At 39.7% G+C, this 19,315-nt stretch overlaps 1 protein-coding gene across 4 annotated transcripts in view; it reads left to right on the forward strand.

The window, feature by feature from the left end:
* Window positions 1-19,315, forward strand: part of PLXNB2 (plexin B2) — a 256,319-nt gene that overhangs the window by 70,007 nt on the left and 166,997 nt on the right. For 3 of the 4 annotated variants that reach the window (XM_042018200.1, XM_042018202.1, XM_042018201.1), the window contains exon 3: window positions 13,238-13,425. The exons of the other annotated variant lie outside the window; for it this stretch is intronic. The gene's annotated coding sequence lies outside the window, so the exon portion shown is untranslated. The remainder of the gene's footprint in view (window positions 1-13,237; window positions 13,426-19,315) is intronic. 4 annotated transcript variants of the gene reach the window in all.

Genomic DNA, 19,315 nt, shown 5'->3' on the forward strand with positions numbered 1-19,315 from the left:
CAAAATTGAACAATAAAATAGTGTTGCTCACAGGAAAGTTGGGAAAATTTATAGATCATCTGCTGCAGATGCTGTTCCTTTTTACAAAGAGGTAAGGATAACTGTGGTGTTACCTAGTGAGGGTAAATAACAACCTTTTTTTTTTCACTAAAATTTACTTAGATTAATTTCCAGGGGAAAATAGAGCACCATTGCTCTATTTTTGCTACCATTTTTGAGAGTCATACATGGCAGTCCATTGTTATAGCTGAAAGTTCTCAGTATGGCCTGTCCTCTGTGTAATTTTGTTATGCCTGTTTATCCTCTCTCTTTGCAGTGGTTCTACTTTCAATGAGCTCTGCAAAAAAACTTGCTGTCAGGTCTGGGAAAGATAATGCAGTACCTTAATTTTCTGTATTACAAAATGTTCTGAAATGCTTTCAGAGGGATCCCAGTTTGTGCATTGAGTCAGCTGGAGTAATTAGGGCATGATGCAATTGTTTCTTTATGGGCCTGAAGCCATCCCAAGAACCACAAATGCTGATTTCTTCCTTGTTAAAGGTTGCTTTAACCCTTGGCCAGGTGGGTGTCATGGGTTTTGTTCAAACACTTTGAGTTCTGAGACAAATGGAATCACAAGACCTAAAGTTACTCAGCTCACAGGACTGCAGATCAACATGTGCCTCTCTAAATATTTTGGAAGATCAAATACTGTTCAAGGAATGTGATTTTGGGTTGGGTTGTTTTTTGGGGTTTTTTTTGCTACAGAATGATAAAAATACCAGTCACAGTATTCTACTTGATGAATCAGAATCTGAAACTATTTATTTTGGCCAGATTAATATGTTGTTATCCTCCATCTTCCTTCTGGAAAATTTTGGCCTTTTCACTAGTTAAATACCTTGAGGAGCATTATTTTGGACTGCTGAGTAGAGAAGCAAAAATCTGCAAAGCTATTTTCTCTCAGATGGTAAAAGGAAGTCAGTTATAAAGTTGGTGATTTGTGCTATGTGCTTGTTCTTGTTATGATTACAATAATTCTGCATTTTAAGAGAATTTAATAAACTATTTTCACAGGCACACTTTAAATTTGGATGTTATGTTTCTAAGCCCTTGCCTGCTCTCTCTAAGGTAGTATGAACTGCTACTGGTCTTTCTCTCTGACTACTATGGAAAAATAGTATTGAAAATTGAAAGGTGCTTTGAGGGTTTTGGGTTTTTTACTTCAGAAGAGCTCAGGGGAGGTTTCTGCAGGTTGTCCATGTAGAAAAGGTTCATGCACATTTAATATCTTTTCTCAGAAGACTGCAGTGATGATTTTAGGTTCTGATTTCTTTCAGGAATACTTGCATTTATCAACTAGAGACAACACATTTGCTCTCTTTGCAGCTCTTTTCATGCCTTTGACTATTGAGGTATAGGAGGGATGTGTTATAGTGATCCAAATTCAGATCCAATTTTAAGCTGTTTTGTCAATATTTCTGTTGTCTTCTGTGTAAGTATTTATGCTAAATTTTCCATGCATGGAGTGGGAAGGAATTATCTCTCCTGCCCTGCAAACACAACTTGCACATTTTTCATTTTTCTCTAAAAAGGCAGAGAGGACTTGTTAAGTACCTCCCCCCAAAGATTTGAATGGCCAGTTCCTTAAAAATCATTTTGTGACCCAAGATGCAGGCATTTCTGTGCTCTCTCTGAACACATCACTAGCTCAGATAAAAATCTGACCTGAATAGATATGTACCAAAATTGTATCCCCAAAGTTTGGAGCCTAAATAGTGGGAACATATTGAGGGCTTTCACTTCTTTCTTTCTTTGTTTGTCTAATAAATATCAATTTACCCTGATGTTCTTCATGACCTCTAGATTAGCCACAAGCTTCTTAAACTACATAATTACTAGCAAATAGTGTGTGTTATATTAATTTATACATGAATAAGCACATGTAAATTCAAACAAATGTGGGTCTTCACAAACTTCACATATAGAATATTCTGGCATGAAATATTTTTGCAGTAACATATCATCCTTTTTTTTCTTTCATGCTCAAGGCAGATTCTCCTTCAGCAGGCCTGTATTTGTTATTGATTTTCTTTAATTTTCAACTTTGGACCCAAGCTGTTTAAACAGATTACTCCCTGCTTTTATCTGAGTCAACTTCCTCATGTTTTCATCAAAGCAAAAGAGATTATTTGACTTTCTGTCTCATAACACAGCATTAAAAGAGAGTCATATGTTAAGTGACAGTGATGGATTCTGTATCAGGAAATGGCCATTCTGTCTGCATGGAAGTCTCCTCTAATAGTTCCCCATCAAAGAAAAAAAAACCTCATTTTTATTTATTGGGAATCTATTTATTAGTATTTATTACAGCTGTATTTACTTGTAACTGAAGCTAATACATTTCAGAACTAGATTAGGTGAGACTGTTTGAACTGGAATAACAATGTGTAGGCATAATATGTTTGTATCCTGGCACTGATCCTGTACCTTAGTTTTCTTACTCCTAAGGACACAATATTTGTGAACTGTCTAATACCAGGCCATAGAAGGACACTTTCTCTTCAGACTGACTTGCAGTGTAGTTGTGAGATTTAATGATAACTAGCACCAACACAAGCTCTGGGCACATATTATGTTTTCTGGTGGAATCAAAAGTTCTTATGCTTTGTGTCTGATTTATAAGAAGTTTGAGATGGAGATAGCAAGTTGAATAAGTACTCAATTGACTAAATCTATGGAAAATACTTGGAAGACTCTGCTGGGAAGATATAGAACTCTGTTCTACATTTGCTTTTCAATTGTCTCTGCAGGAAGAGTTGCATTACAGATGTAGAATAGGGGTTCCCTCAGCAGGCAAATCAATGTGGACAACAGCAGGTAATTTGGAGATGCATAGCATCATCAGGGATTGTAGTGTTGACTGACTGCGTGTGCATCTCTTTCTCTGAACTCTCTTGGGCTTTGTGCTCCAGGCTGGATAGGTGAAGTGATAAAATACCTCTGCAGGTTCTGAAGACAGTTTTTCCTAGAGAGGAATCACAGATATTTCATACCTTTATGTAAACTGTGGTAAAAGGACTTCAAACTGCAGCAAATGACAGCTCCCAGACACAGTCTCAGTATTTGGCTGAACAGACACAGAAACCCTTCCAGGGCTTTCATGCAGAAGGCACATGACTCCTTGTGAGCCATGCAGATCTGTTAACTCCCTGTTATGGCCAGGCTTCTCTTCACATTGTTGTCTTTCTGAACAAACAGTACTTTATACAGAGACATTGGTGTCGTCAGCCTGGAGAGTGCAGCCGTGCAGGTGATCTTGTGCTGCCTGCACTAAACCCCAAAGCCCACCACGAGTTTATCCTCCAAATGTGGGTCAAGGATTCCTCCCTGTCCTGGGAGGTCTGGATGGCTTGAACTGGACTCAAGTGAAGGATGGAAGTGCACAGAAATGGGAGCTGCAATAAACTCAGGAATGTACAGAAATAAAGCATGCTCATCTGTCTAATTTTTTCAGGCTACCCACTTTAAAAGAGCTGCTGCAAATGATCAAGGTACTTTCATCTATTGAGGGAGTATTCAATCAAAATTCAATGCTAATTGGTTGTATTTCTATGGGAAAATCAGCCCACGCCTGAAATTGCTATAATAGTAAAAGGTGATGTGCCTCAACATTTGCTTAGGCTGTGTATAGTCTAACATATGGACACACTGCAGTCTTACTGGCAACCTGCAGTAGGTCTAGATATACTTCTGTACAAAACTGAAGCAGCAGAATTCTAGTAGTAGCTATTGACACCTATATATATGATCATAATTCCTTTTCATAATTATATATTTCACAGGCAACACACAGAATAAAAAGAGATAATACTAAAATTAGAATATCAGTCCTGACATGGATGTTGAATTGTTTTTCTGATAGTGGTCAATAAACAAGTTAGGAAGTAGCTAAGGTTTTTGCTGGCCAAATTAGATCTGATTAAGTTAATCACAAGTGACATGTGTTAATTCTCCATAGCATCTCTTTACTGAAAGTTTTGTGTATATACTGAGAATGAGAAATAAATGGACCTGCAGGCGTTTTGTGTTAGTATCAAGGATTATTACATTTTTCTGATATTCACCTATACCACGTAATGGTATATAAAAAAGAATAGCAAATATGATTATAATGATCTGAACAGGCTCACTCTTAATGATACACAGCTACCTTCCTATTTTTTTTCAAAGCCTTTCTCTAATATAAATGCCTAGAATCTTATTAAAAATCTGATCTTATTAGGTACACCATTAGGTACACCATCAGTATTAAAATAGTGTATCCTAAATCTCAGTCATTTAGAAATGATCTGTACATGAAAAGATTAAATGAGGGGCTCACCAATTAGTATAAATGTCTTAGTGGAACAGAAAGTGACTTCAATGAACTTGATTACATATTTGGGTTTTCTGATTTTTTTCTTTTTCTTTTGCTGAAGTACTACCAATTTGAAGACAACTTTTAAACTTTTTTTGCATAATACTGGAATATTTAAAGCTTTTAATGTCACTTTGTTGTGCAAACCAAATGTAAAGAGAAGAATTGAAACATTTAAAAATAATAAAAAACAATCTCTTTTTAGTTTTTAGAGATGAAATGAATGAGAATTAAAGGTAAAGTCTTAGGCTGCTTTTGCTCTTCTGCTGCACCACTGTTTGTTCTTACATGTGTAGTGGGGTGGAGTTTGATGCAGCATTTAATCCTGTTAGCCATTCATTGGTGTATTGCAAGCCTTCCTGTGAAAACATTGTGGTTGTGTCTGTGTCCGATCATCTCTGATCACCTTTGCAAGACATTTTTGCCCCCATTGCAATCAAATGGTATCAGACAGTGCTACAGTATCAGTCCAGTAAAACTTGAATTCCCAAACTCCATCAAACTGGCAAAAATCTGAAGCCTCAAGTCCTGCACAGAAGGCTTCCTCCATCATGTGAGGAACATTCCAGTCTCAGGCTGCTTTAGTCCAAGGCAGGTTATACCTTGGAGCAGCTGGCCTTTCCAGCTTCCCATCCTCCTTCTTTGTGTTTTGCAACATCTGGCAACCAAAAAAGTTTTATCAAAAAGTAGCATTAGAATAGAGTCACATCTTGTGTCAGGGACAGCTTGGAAAGAAAGCAAGTATTGTATCCTCTTGAGTGCAACATCCCTGTGCTGTGGCCTGGTTTTCCTAGTAAGGGATGCAGCCTGGATTTAAATTTGGATTATTTTGGTGTTGTTGTTTTTTTAACAGTGATTGTTAGTTTCCACAGAAATTTAAGCAAACTGAGGCTTGTATTGGCCACTCTGCAAGGGACACTGCATAATTCAGACGTAAACCTTTTCACTATGGCGTGGCATAGTGAAGATATCCATCAATTCCTTATCACTGCTAAACCTCTTTGTGTTTTCTGCCAGCATAGGAAGCAGGAAAAGAGCAGTAGATTAAAGCAAATGGTATATTTTTGTAATACCATGTGTATAAATATTGGCGCAGTGGTGGTAGTTTCCACATTAAGTGCCAGCAAAAGTTTTTCGAAATCTACCTCAGAGCTGTAGGTCCAAAAATGCATGATAAGGCAAAAGGCTGAATAAGCCATTTAAATGGTGAGGGTTTAAGTAGGGAGTTGAAGGGGAGCAGGGAGGGGGGCAGAACCACAGACTCATGTATTGCTATGGGAGCAGAAAGGGGCCCAGATGTATTTAAAAAAAATAATATGAGGGGCAAAAGGCTTTTTGCCATCTCAAGCTGTATTAAATTCCTCCCTCCTTACCTTTTGTTAATCTTCCATCATTTTTAGAAATTTTTTTTTTAATGGAAAATGTAACTATATATAATGGGTATATATTATAAATTTACCCAAAATTATGTCATTTTCAAAGACAGGATAAAAGCCATTACTGCAATACGAAAACACTTTTCTATCACCTCTAATAATGTTTCCCACATCTTTCCATTTCAAAAAGAAGTGAAATGTATCAGCATGAGGAAGCTGTTCATACTGGTTCCCAGCTGTGGATATGTCAGTGGAGATAAATTCATGTCCTCAAATATTACCCTTTCCTGAGTACCAATTTGCACACACCTTAAATTTCACTTTGACAAAACCAAAGCTTTCCAAGGTGTTCATCTGCTCCCTCAGCAAGGTTTTGAGGTTTCACAGTGTTTGTACAAGGAGGTTCAAGGCCTATGTGACTAAATAAAAGTAGCCCAGCTGCTGTAAATGGCAGCTTTTCTTTGCCTTCCTTTTGGAGGAGTGGAGGTCAGGGATAGACATTCATTTTCTTTGTTTGTGCAGGTTTTCCGTGCCCTTCCAGCCCTGTTCCTGTCTGCTGGCCAGCTGGGTTGTTAGTGGCTGACGGCTGAGGAGCAGAATCTGCCTTTCTGAGCAGAATTTGCCTTTCTGCTCAGACTGGCCGGTGCACTCTGCAGAAACCTCCCAAAACTGGAAGTCTAGCTGTTTTCCTTGGGTCACTTCTTTTATAATATGTACCAAATCCGAGTGGACTTTCATTCAGTTTGGTGTCTAGGGGTGAATTAAATGTCCTTTCTATCAGATTTATTTGTCCCTCAGCTCAGAAAACTGGGAGGAATATCTCCCCTCTTCCCTCAAACCACCGTGTTCAAGGTTTTGTGTGGAGTTTCAATGAAACATTTTTGTGCAGGCATATTTTCTAGAAAGGGGAAAAAACTCTAAGATTCTTTATTTATTTATTAAATTCATGTCACCCTAAAAGCTGTTTTTGCCGACAAACTGCTTTTGCATGTTTGCTTTTGTAAAAGATATGTTTATATGAATGTACACGTTCTTGGTGACTTCCATGGGGTAGGACCCTCTGTGTTTTTGCACCATGCACTGTACCTTGCATAAATTACCTCTGGGTTGTCCTAATGCCAGTTTTCCATTAATTAACAGGCTGTGAAAAAAAAATTTTCATAAAATGCCTTTGGGAATAGTAAATGACAAACTTCTCTGAATGTGAGCCTTGCAGCCCAATCTCCTAAAAGAGGCACCTGCAATATGACTTTATAGCTGATACACAGCTAGTTGGCAGACAAAAATCTTACTAGGATTTCAATTTATAACCTATGAGACGTAGGATTCTTTCTTCCTTGTAATGCTTTAAACTGAAATTGAATTTTAAATTAACTTGACGCTGTGCTGTTTTCAAGTCAGATAAATAACTGCGTTCCTTTTCCCTTTCCCATAATATATTTGATATCTCACTATGAAAGCTTTTCCTGAACTGATATTAAAATTATACATTTGCCTGTCCTTACTTTCCTTAGGAAAAAAGTGAAACATAACCATGTAGCTGTAAGAAGCACTGTTTGCACTTTGACAATTATATAGTTTTGTAGTTTAGGAATTTGCCAGTTTTATTTCTGTTGCTTGCTGTAACAGCTTGTGGTTTATTTCTGTGTTTCCTCACAAAGCTTTGATCAAACAGTGGCCTTCAGGATTATGTTCTTTGAGCCTTCATGCATGTAGATATCTTCCATTTACTTTAATTCATCAGAAGACTCCGTTCTTCACTTCAGTACCCCATTTACACCTTCACAGTGTTAATGAAACAGTGTCTCAACATTGTTTTGGAGTGCTTTTTTTTAATATATTTTTGAGTGTTTGCAATTTGTTAAGCTGTTAGACATACACAGTGCAGGTATAAATGCTTGTAAAACACACTAGGTAGTTACAATGTGGTCAGTGGTGTCTTAATCCAACACCTGATAGCAGAAATCTTTTTTACACTTGATAGATGATGTAACCAGAAAGAATATTATAGAAGAGCTGCCTTAAAAAAAGGCAGATGGATTCAAAGTATTTTACAGAGAATTAAATAAATCCCCATGTTTCTGATGTGCATGTGTAGTAGAAAGGACTTTTACAGTAGGACTGCTTGTGGTTTGTTTTTGTTTTCCCTGATTCTCACACATTTAATTGAAAAAACTTTTCTCATCAAACTGTATCTCGAAGAGTTTCCACTGAAGGACATACAGTGGCAGAATTTACAATGTTAGCATGCTGAGCAAAATGTATTTCTTCTGTTCCTGGTAAAAATATGCCTAACACTATGGGTGCCTATGTGTAACTTAAGGCATTGAAGTACATCCCTCCCTCCCTTTTTCCCCCAGGAAAGTGTTCTCCAAACAGCTCCCATTTTGTACCTTCTGGCTTTCAGCAAGGCATTAGCATTCCAGAAAGACTTTCACCTGCACCTAGGCTTTAGCAGTGGTCAGGACAGGAAGAAGGAAAAGCTACCAAACACTTCCCTACTTGGGCTTCGGGCTCAAACTGTAACCAGGGGCTTTTGGGAGTGTATTTGAGAGCACTGTTTTCCTTGCCTACTCTTTCCCTATTCCCTTGTTTTCCAATACCAGTATGACGACAAATCCTTTTTTTTTTATTATAACCAAGCACAATGAATAAATATTTGGAATATTTCATATTTCTGAATGTATTAACAAAGGAGAAAAAACCTACCTCTGCCTTAAACAAGATAAGAAGTTATGCAGACCTGCCCAACTCAGACAGAAATTCTCGTAGGGAAAGGAATGCCACATGAAATTGGAAAGTTATCATTTTCTCAAGTAAGAGTGAAATACCAGAGCCTTAGTTTGGGTGCTTTTCACTGTTTTATAGTCTGGTTGTCTCTTCTCTCTGCCCACCCCTACCCCCCACACTCCCCCAAGGTATTCAAATGGAAAAGCTTTCTTTCCAAGGTATTTACACAAAGAAGGCATTGGGCAGCAGATGCGATTTCTTCTGATCCAGAGCATCTTAGTGCACTATGATCCTTCCCCAGAACTTGGCTAAACGTGCTGAGAAGGACTCTTTCTCCATACCCTGTGCAGTTACAGTCCTTTGGGTGGACGCTGTCACTGCACATTCTGGGCCATGTGCCTGAGTGTACCTAGGCATATTTGTTTGAGTCTCTGCCAGCATATATGCCAAAGAGATTATGCTTCATCTTTCATCCCAGGGAGAATAGAGCCTAAATGGGTTTATCATGGAGTTTTCATTCACTCTGTCATTTCTCCCTTCTTTATAGTTCATTGCTAGACTTCTAATTTTTCCCGACAGCAGTGCACACCCCTGCAGCTGGCCCTGCATAATGATTCCCTCCTCCTAGACTGACAAGAGTGGATGCATAAATCTACTGCCATCAGGGTGCCTCCTTTAGCAGACACTGCCTCCTCTCCCCCCTGGAAGAAGATCTGTCCCCTCCCCAGCACTCTCATTTACCACCTACTACTTTTGCCTGCTGAGCCAAGATGCTGCCTGTGACCGTTATCCTGACTATGCTAAACATCAGGAAATGGTTCTTTTTGGACAAAAATACAACCTTTTTTTTTTTCTCCTAATGATAACTATTAGTGAAAATTGGAGTGCCTTTGGCAATTGTATTTGATCCAAACATTACAACGTACAGCAACGAGCTCCTGTGAAAAGCAAGGGTGGACTGATTGTTTGAATTAGGAGCTGGAGGGTGAGAAGGACTATCAGGAGCAAGAATTTTGACCATAGGTCTTTAAGAGGTCTTAAGTTAGAGATCCTTGTGTTCTCTGGAGCCTTGTATTAACTCAAAACAATTGCTTTGAACTATCAGGTAAGGGCAGTAATGTCAAATCCAGGGCTTCCCAGCTGCTGAACTCATCAAGCACATTGACAGTTTATGAATCAGACAGCACTTGTGGACCCTTTACAAGTATTATTTGAAAATCTCTTCCTTAGCCCTCCATCCTCAGCTATAGCAGTAGAATATCGCAGTTGGCTAAAAATCAACGTAGGACTAGCTTAAAAGGCAGCAATCTCTGTTCCTGTTCTGAAAAGCAGGCATGAGGTGAATGTGCAGTGTATGGCAAGAGCTTCATCATTCTTTACCAGCAGCGAAGTTGTAGGTAAAGGTCAGCCCCTTTCATCTTCCAAGAGTCTAATCCACAAAATACTAGATTTTTCCAATAGGTATTTGGTGTTAGCAACATGCTGATAGACTAGTATTCATAGTTGCTTTTCAAGTTAAATTATTATTTTTCTTCGGCTACAAGTATTTGGCAGTTTTCTCTGACACTGTCCTTATGATGATTCATACTGCAGTTATTTTGGAGAGATGGATAAACTACAGTTGTTTATATACAAACAGAATATGCCATTGGCTGCCAGAAAACAATCTCACTAATATTTGACTTGCTAGGTTGCCTCATGTTTCACGTTTTGGCTCAGAGAGAGCAAGCTTAAAATTAATTGAGAAGAATTTCTTTCTTTCTGAGTGTGTTCAAAGCTAGCAGTATTTTCTCCTCTGTAAATCTTGGCAATTGATTATAAAATGTCAGAGGTGTTAGCAGTGTCAGTGACCTTCATCTATACAGCTGGAATAATAGGCAAGACTTGCTTTAGGACACCCTGCAGTTGCTGACAGGTTTTGTTGCATCTGCAGCCAACTCTGTATCATTAACAAGGAAAAAAGGGTGGGTGAGGGAGCATGGATTGTAGATGTAAGAGTGCTCACTTCACTAAATTTACTTGAAAAATGATCATTTTTTGTGTCCAATGCCATTTTGTTCTTCATGATTTTCTAATTAAGTCTGGAGGGCTGTGGATCCAGGCTTTGATATGAGCAGTATCGACTGTCCTCTTTCCAGAGAAGAGAACAAAGCTTCCTTACTGTGCTGCTGGATGCTAACTGATGAACTGGTTTTTCTTCCATGCCTTGGTTACTGCATATAATTAGGAATCTCACTCCTGTGACTTCATGTGCAGAACTGCATCCTTTCAGCTGCCCATCATGCACAGCTGTTCCCAGGATCCTTAAATTTAACTTTGCATCTCAACTGTTCCTATTTAAACAATGAGCTTTGAAGCAAACTATGGGCATGCTGAAGAAAAAGCTCTTCATGTCTAACAACAGTCTCTTTTAGACTCTGTTTGAGGATAGGGCTCAACTTTAAAAGTGGTCATGGTGTTAATTTACTTGAAATAATTTTATTAGAAAAGAGAAGTACCTGTGATTCTTGAAAAATGAGAGAAGAAAGAATATGTATTGATATACGGTGTCTATCTACATGGGTAGACCCATGTGAGTGGTTTTCTGAGGGGATTACCCTTTTCTTGTCTCAGTGTTCCCTTGCAGCAGAAGCAGTGATAGAGTCTGATGGCCAATGTGTTGCTGGGGTTAAGAGAGAAGGCATCTGCAGTTCTTGAGGAAGGGGGAAGGAAGAAGACAGCAATGACAGAAGTGTCAGAGCAACAGGAATAAGGTTTGGTTGGATTTGAGGAGAAATTTCCAATCCTGTATGGCATTCCTTCACCTTAATGATGGAAAAAGTCTGTTTATTTTTTTATTTTAATATCTTGTCTTTACGGTATTTTACGACTGGAATCCTGTACTTCATTCCCTGGATATCTTATCTATTAAATAATATCTGTATTCCTCTCTGCTGAGAGCAGGTACACAGAGAAACAGAAAAAGATCTTGCTGCATTGCACATGGATTTTTTGTGTTTAGTATTTATCAAGAAACACACATGCTAAAGAATTTGGGGCGGGAGGGGAGCCTCAGAATGTTTATCTTCCAAGAGACTCTTTAAAAAATCATCTTTTTACAGTAGAGTGAACCAGTTGGCCAGCTAAAAGGTTTGACACATGGACATGATGGAGGCAGCTGGAGCTCAGGGCTGGAAAGTGGCTGTGTGATGATCCACAGGAGATGTGGACTTGTGCGTGACCTGGTGCCTTGGCACAGGGAGGTGTTACTGAAGGATGGTGCTGGCAGGGAGAGGTGTGGAGTGTGCAAGGGATTCCACTGCTTTTGCTGCAGACAGGTCTGACAGCCATGTGACATGAGAGCTGATTTAAAAGTAGTGTCCTGCCTTCAGAATCACAGGTAGAAAATGTATTACTGTAAAGTTGGAGTTTCTTCCACAGGAAATACAGCCACTGTCTTTTACCCCCAGTTCCTTCTTTAGTGTTAGTTACCTAGTGGAGGACTTAGGGTACATTCTCTTAGTTTTCTTACCAGGCTAGTTTAAATCCTTTCAGTTTGTGACATGTGAAAAGATACTTCTGATAATTTGAGATTGAAATAACTTTTAAAGATTTTTCATATATAAAATGCGTATAGATTTGGACTGCTGAAAGATTCCTTGTTGGAGAAGATGCATGTAGTGAAAGTGTTGGCAAACATGAAAGAAGTTGGCTTATGTTACTGAAAAGCACAAACTAGTCTTGTTCCCTTTGGAAAAAATCATAGGATAATTTGGTTTGGAAGGGACCACCTGAGGTCATGTAGTCCTATGGCTCAAATCGGGGCCAGTGAGATCAGCTAGCTCAGAATATATGAGGTATTTAGCAGTCAACTCTACATAGCTCAAAGCTTAAGAATATGGTGGTAAGTTTCTTGGGATTTCTGAAAGGGGAAAAAAAATTATTGTAATACGTCTCCGTTGTCTTCATCTTTCAGAAGCTAAAAAAAAAGAGAGAGGCTCAAGCTTTCGTAGTTCTTTACTATGCATTTCCTTTTATTTTTAGATGGAAATAAAAATTTAATCAGGCTAAACCTTACTTTCCATACTCAATTATTCCCCAGAAAGCTTAAATAAGTATAGATGTAGGCTTTTCAAGAATATGCCCCTAGAAGCTAATTTCTGAAGCAAAAGGAAACTGGAAGGTGACATTGCTTTTGAAAATTGAGCCTTAATAAAGGGCTTCATTTAGTCCTTGAAAATGGATGGTGGAATATGTAAGTGTTGAGAGGGAAAGGAGAAAAATAGAGATACAAGAGAATGATACCAGATGAAAGTACAAGGTAATTTAAGTCCTTGGTTAATGTCCCTGTTTGAAAGTAGTCCTGGTTGGTTTGGTCACCCAAAAACTGGCAGCTCAAAACAAAATTCTTACCATAAAGTGTTCTTGCCGTAGACTGGGCTTTAGCAGGTTTGTTATGGGGCTACTGTTATCTTCTAGAAAAGTGGTCCCTCCAAGGGGGAGTTAGGATGCTCTGTAGACAGCTTTCTAGTGCTTTGCATGTCCCCAAGGTATCTTGAGAGGGCACCTGCAGCAGAAAGAAGCAGAGACCCATGCTTATCAATAATGGCAGCTGCAGTGGGTTTCCCCTTCTATAGGGCTGTGTTGAGTCTCCAGCAGGCAGGCAGTGTAAGCACCCCTCGCTGTGTCCGGGGTGCAGAATGTTGCATCACTCCTGCACTGAGGGAGCTGAATGCCTGCCTTGTTGTTCCAGGTGCGAAGAGTGAGGGGGACAGCCCAGGGCTCAGTTCTGGGGCTCAGCAGGTACCCCCAGGAGCACAGCTGAACAAAAGTAAGTGCTGACGCTGCCTTGTCTCCTCCTGAAGTCCCAGAAGAAGTGGGTTCTTGTTTCCCAAGCTGTGGTGTGCACACAGATTTTTCATGTGAATTTTCTGTTTTCAGGTAAGCTGATCTTTTCCTTCTTTTTTAATACAATAGAATTTTCTAAATGCAAAATTATATTCTGGTTTTCTAGACAGGTTTTTTGCTATTTATCAAGACTTTCAGATATTGCTAGAGCATTTAATAAGTGTTTATTACTACTAATGGAGATAAAACTTCTAGGAGTCAGTATTGCAAGAGGCATTAAAAATTAGCAAGAATAGCTTGGCAGAGGTTCTGTATTCATAAACCTATTTATAGATGGTGTGCTGGGTAGAGGAGCAGGTTTGTGCCTCTGCCAGCAACATGCTGCAGCCTACTGCTGTGCTAGTGCTTGCCCTAATTTTGCACTTACATTCTGAGTCTCCCAGGGGATGCTGAGCAGCTGTGTGGCTGACCTGAATCTCGAAGGTGTGTGGGTTTGACTGTGACTCTGAGGATGATCGGAGAGATTCGATCACCTTCTTTTCCGGGACCTGTTCACATTGATTAGCATGTGTTGGCTTGGCAGGTTTCTCAGAAACCAGCATGTAAAACCTACTTTATTTTCAAGCGGCCAAAGAGACCTGAAGCGAGATCGATAAAGGGGTTGCACAAACATGATTCTTGGTCTGTTCTTTAGCTGCAAAATGGTTTAAATCCATTTTGGCAGCTTTCTTGGTGCTGGTCTCTTTCCTGAAGGTGCTCCTGCCGAGACCTCTGTTTCCAGCCTGGCACAAGCCTGGAGGGGAAGGAGAGAGGCTGGGATCCTGTGTGCCGCCTTCCTCACAGTTACCAGGAATAATTGTCTGTAGACTGAACTTTTCGGAAGATAGCACTTACCCTTTCCAGCAAGAGAAACACGTGTCTCCTGCCTGGCACCAAAGAAAAGGGAAACAGTGGGAGGGGAAATAAAATTTTAGGAAGAGCCAAGTTAAGGAAACAAGTGTATTCTAGTGTTTAACTAGTATCTGGCCACCTGCCAGTTTGGGAGGGGTTTTGTTTAAGTTTTTCATTTTGTTTTTTCTGGGGGGAGGGGGTGTTGTTTGTTTGTTTTGAATGCTTCTGTGTTTTATTTTCCCTTAAAAACAAATGGGGAAAGGAAGATTCAAAATACAGCGTTCCATGCACGTGTGCTGCAGAGTGAATAAAAGTGAAGACAGCTGTTCTAAACCAAAAATGTACACTCTGCCTTCACACACTCATTTATGTATTTAAAATCATGATTTTTTCAACTGTAGGAAAAAGCAGGAAATCACACAGAAATAGCCACTATTTAAGCTTGTTTAGAAATGCACATCAGGAAAGATGAGTATCACTGAGGAACAAAGGTGGGTCCTGTGGGGGATGTGAATGTAAGAAGTGTACTCACTGAAAGCAAGTAATTGCAGAGTAATTTTGCTGTGGAATTTTAAACCAATTATGTGAATAACAGAGCATATGTTCCGAAAGTAATCAGAAGTGGGTTTGTGTGCGTATAGCTAACATGGTTTCAGAAAGCCTCTGCCTGACCAGGGTCAGTGCGCCCACAGCTGAGACAACGTGAGTGGGTTGCGTGTTTGGCTGTACATCATTGCCTTGCTGAAAGTCAGCCTTTCTCAATCTGGCTCTCCCATGGTAAATCTTCCCAAAAATGTACAAAGGTGTGTCTGATAATACCTAGTGCCTCAGTTTGTTTCTGCGTCTGACAGGAAAGTCTGGTGTTCAAAAGGTGCTTGATCTTATATTTTGCAATTATTAAATGTTTTGATAAGCTGCATCAAACTACATCAAATTTTACTGAAATTACTGCAAGTTTCACATAACAGGACTGATTAAAGGTGCTATTTCAAGAAGCCTTCACTAATCTAGTTGTTTCTTGAGCTCTGTTCTTTTGAAAGGGAGATTTGCATCCTTTTGCTTTTTAATAAAACGAGACAAGTACTCAAAATCTACTATCAGCAGTTTGGCTTGAACACCAAGGCATGTGGCTTATTGCTCTCCAGAACATGGAGGATATTAAATGTGGATATTAATTTTCTTCTTTCTTCCATCACAAAGAAAATAGGAATGCTCATACGAAAAAGAGGGAAACAGTTTAAGGGATTCTTCAGCATTGCCTTTCATGGTATGCAATTGGGAATTTTGATGCCCAGTGGATATGAAATGTTTCCTAATGTTAAATGTATGTAAATAAGTATAAATCATGATGGTTGGGTGTTTTTTCTTTTTTTTTTTCCTTTTACAACCGTTAAAGCACCTACATGGTAGTGCACTTGACAAGTGAAACAAAAACTGTGAGCTCTCTGCTAAGCTTTCTTCTGTTTCTAAGAGGTTTCAACATGCCTCCTTAATCTTTGAAGTTTTCTCTTTAAATGGGTGGTCAGTGTAAGCATTTCTGCAAATTCATTTCATGTGAAGATTTTGTCTCTGAAGTCGTTCAACTAAGCATAGCAGCAAATCTGATTCATTTGTGTGGCACTGAACTTCACATGTAAATCATGCTTCTAGTAAGTCAGTATTGTGCTAAGAGGTGCTAATGGCTGCCATCAATCAGGGTTGGAAAAAGTTGTTCTCCTCTTCTCCCTCAGACTAAATGAGACAGCAATTAAATGCCCTTTTGTTGCATGATAGCTGAGACAATGGAAATCAACGTCCAAAGCACAAAGCAGAATGGCAAGTCTTAAGTATAAGCTAAGCCATGTGTCCCAAGGGATTGGCATGTTGATTTGCTTACAGCTGAGAGGGTATAGGAAAGGAATAACTGGGGAGTGTAGGCAGCAGGAGAAGCAGTAATGCTCCTTGGACCGAAGCCAGAAGGGAATATTTGCTGGGAAGACTTCTCGGTGGGGCTGTGCTGCCATGATCTTGCCTCCATGCAACCCAAGCTCAGCTGACAGTACAAATTTGATCTGGAATAGGCCCTGGTATAAGACCATGATCATAAAATACGATACTGTGAAAAACGAGGTTCACTCTCCTGTGAGAATTTAAAGAGTTTAATATAAAGACAATAAGAGACACATAAAATAAAGCAAAGGGATAACGGCCAGGTGCCTTGGCGCTCTACCAAGAGCACACCTGATGCTCGAGGCGAGTCCTTTTTATACCATTTTTACTGTCTGTTTTCTATTAATATTAAAACTTTTCCCGGAGCTGTTCTGCATGGCCACTCCTTGGTTCCACCTTTTTAGAGCATGCGTAGTCTTCTGCCTTGTGGTTCTATTTCTTTTGATTCTTGGGGTTGGGCTCGCTAGGTAAGAGTCGATGGTAGGGTGGATCTCTTAATTCTCCAGACAGTCAGGGCTGATTGCAGCTTTGGGCCTCTTTGCCCCCCGGGCAGAGCGGTGATAGCGGCTCTGGGCTCTCCTGGCCGGGCAGAGCAGCCTTTGGGCCCTTTTGTTCTCTGGACAAAGTGTTGATTAGCAGCTTCTCGGGCCTCATCCTCTGTTCCCTTGGAGGTTATCTTGCTCACACTTGCTAACATTCTTGCTAAAAAGAGAGAAAACTACATCCACACAGCAAAAAAGCATTTCTAACATTATATAATATCTACCTTTATACTTTGCGAGAAGCCAATATTATAATATATGTTTATAACAATACCATGTTTGTTTGTGGTATGTTTTTACAGTGGCCGCTCAAGAATGGACCGTATCTGATCTGGTGAGGAGCCTACTAACATAAACTTCACCTTTCAGCTTTTTTGAAAGTGCTTCAGCTGGGAAGATGCGTTTACACTTGACCAGTGCTGTTACTGTAGTGGTTTAGATCCCTGGAATAGGATTTGCTGCATCCTGAGAACAATATTCCCACCCCCCTAAATGCCATCACTTTGTTCCTGAGTTCTTGATAGGTGCAAAACTTACTCTTGCATCTCTCCTAAATAAGATTGCACTGTAAGGAAACCCAGTTTGCTCATCCATTTCTTGTAGATGCAAACAATGCATTGAGACTCAAACCACGACATACTCATTAACTGATTTCATCCAGAGGACATGAAATCACTGAGGTGGCTGAATGTGTTTTGCCTGTCTTCTTCCCTCCAGACCTGCTCCAAAGCTCATTATGTCAATGGGACACTTCCTTTTGACTCCAGCTCACAATTCTGCCTTGGCTTTATTGCCTTGCTGAAAGGGCCTTGAGTTACACAGGACTGCTTTGTCTCTAATCTGTGTGGGGTTTTTGTTTTTGTTGGGGGTGGTTTTTTCTGCTTTTGTGCAAAATTGTAAATGCATTGAGAACAACAAGCCATTGCATTTACTAATGGCAAAGCACACTACTGTCATGCAGCTCATATGCTGTTGGCAGAGCTATATGATGCTTTGCAGCAGCTGGGCTCAACTGAGAGAAAGCCTTTTGCAAGTTTAAGGCTTGGAAGAAATGTTACAGTAAAAAATTATTTTATTTTTGTGCCTGAAAAGAATTACACACAGATGAGCAGAGTCATCTGAGGTAATACAAAAATTTGACCAAAAGAAAATTTATCTGCTTGGAGAGCTCTGTATTGAATTCTTTCTGTGGGGTGCTGTATCCGTTACAGCTCTTTTGAGGGCTAGAACAAAAGAAAACTACCTGTATTAAGAGGTCCACAGAAATCAACAGGCATTAGCAATGGCCTCTTACAAAACCTGTTAGTGTTCCTTGTCCTTATTGCTCAGTGCTAAGATGCTGTCTTTTCCTTGTGTCAGAAAACACAGGAAATCAGGGAGACACTCTTCAAACTCATAGTCTACTGCACTCGCATTTACTCTTTGGCAGTACTGACAGCTGCTGTGAGTGACACACTTCTCAATCCCACTGTCCTCATATCAATTCAGGTGTCCACCTTTGATGTTGACTCTGGCTCTCGCCACAGCTTGCACCTCACTTGTGCATCAGGTTCTCTATTAAAGTAAAACTGAGACCCAAGGAACCAGGAGAGACTCTCTTTGGGCACAGCAATACACTGCCACATTATATACTGTTTTATATTTAATTACTATGTGTGTAATTTTAAATAATCACAATTAGGCTTTTTTAAGCATCTACTTCTCTGTTGCAAGCCTTCAGCAGTTCAATAAAGCAGAGCCATTGACTCGCATTTGATGTGTCCATTACCTCCTGCAAATGCTTTGGAATACAATGGAGTAGCATGCAGACTTCAGAGCTGTCATGACGGGTATTAAGAATGTGTCAAATCCCAGTGATGACTGATAACATATTTGTCATTTGTGATGGGATTATTAGGAAGAGGAAAGCCACTAGGAGAAAGATACTCTAGACAAAAAAAGGCGGGGGGGGGGGAGGGGGAGAGAAGACAAAAAGAGAGAGGATTTACTGTTCTTCAGAGCTCCCTGGTTTAATTAAACCTTGTCTAGTCCATAAACAAATCTATTACTTATCTGTATGGTTTGGCAGCTTATGCACTTCAATGCTGCTGCAGTAATTCCATGGAATTCACATTTCTCTTTGGTGGATAGTTGCGCTATAGGTATTGTAGCTATGAAGAAGATTCTTGACCCACCTGTACATGGAAACAGCTAGTGCAAGAGTACTCTGTTTTTTGATTTCTTATCAAAAGTTTAACGGAGTACCATGGAAGAAAGAATTCAGCAGGCACATAAAATACTTTCTGCATGGAAAATTATGTAGAACCAAGAAAAGAGAACGGTCTGCCAGTGCCATTTGATTTGCATCTTTGGTTCACAAAAGAAGGATTGCTTCTTTTTTTAAAGCCTGAATGTGTATCTTCTGTGACTGTAGAAAGAAAGCTGAGCTTCATCTCACTTGTAAAACTGGGCTCTGCTGAATGAGTCCAGTGTGTCTAGTACACAGGCATTTTCAGGTGTTTCAGGCTGAGCCATAAACACATCCAAGATCTACAAGCAGTTAAATATTAAGACAAAGGAAGCATCTTGTCCGGCTGCCTCCTGGTGTTCCAGCAATGCCAGAACAGAGGTGATCTGAGTTT

The sequence above is a fragment of the Corvus kubaryi genome, unplaced genomic scaffold (genome assembly GCF_017639235.1).
Source record: "Corvus kubaryi isolate FWS band 111438036 unplaced genomic scaffold, C.kubaryi_AGA036_p1.0 137, whole genome shotgun sequence".
Classification (NCBI taxonomy): Eukaryota; Metazoa; Chordata; class Aves; order Passeriformes; family Corvidae; genus Corvus; species Corvus kubaryi.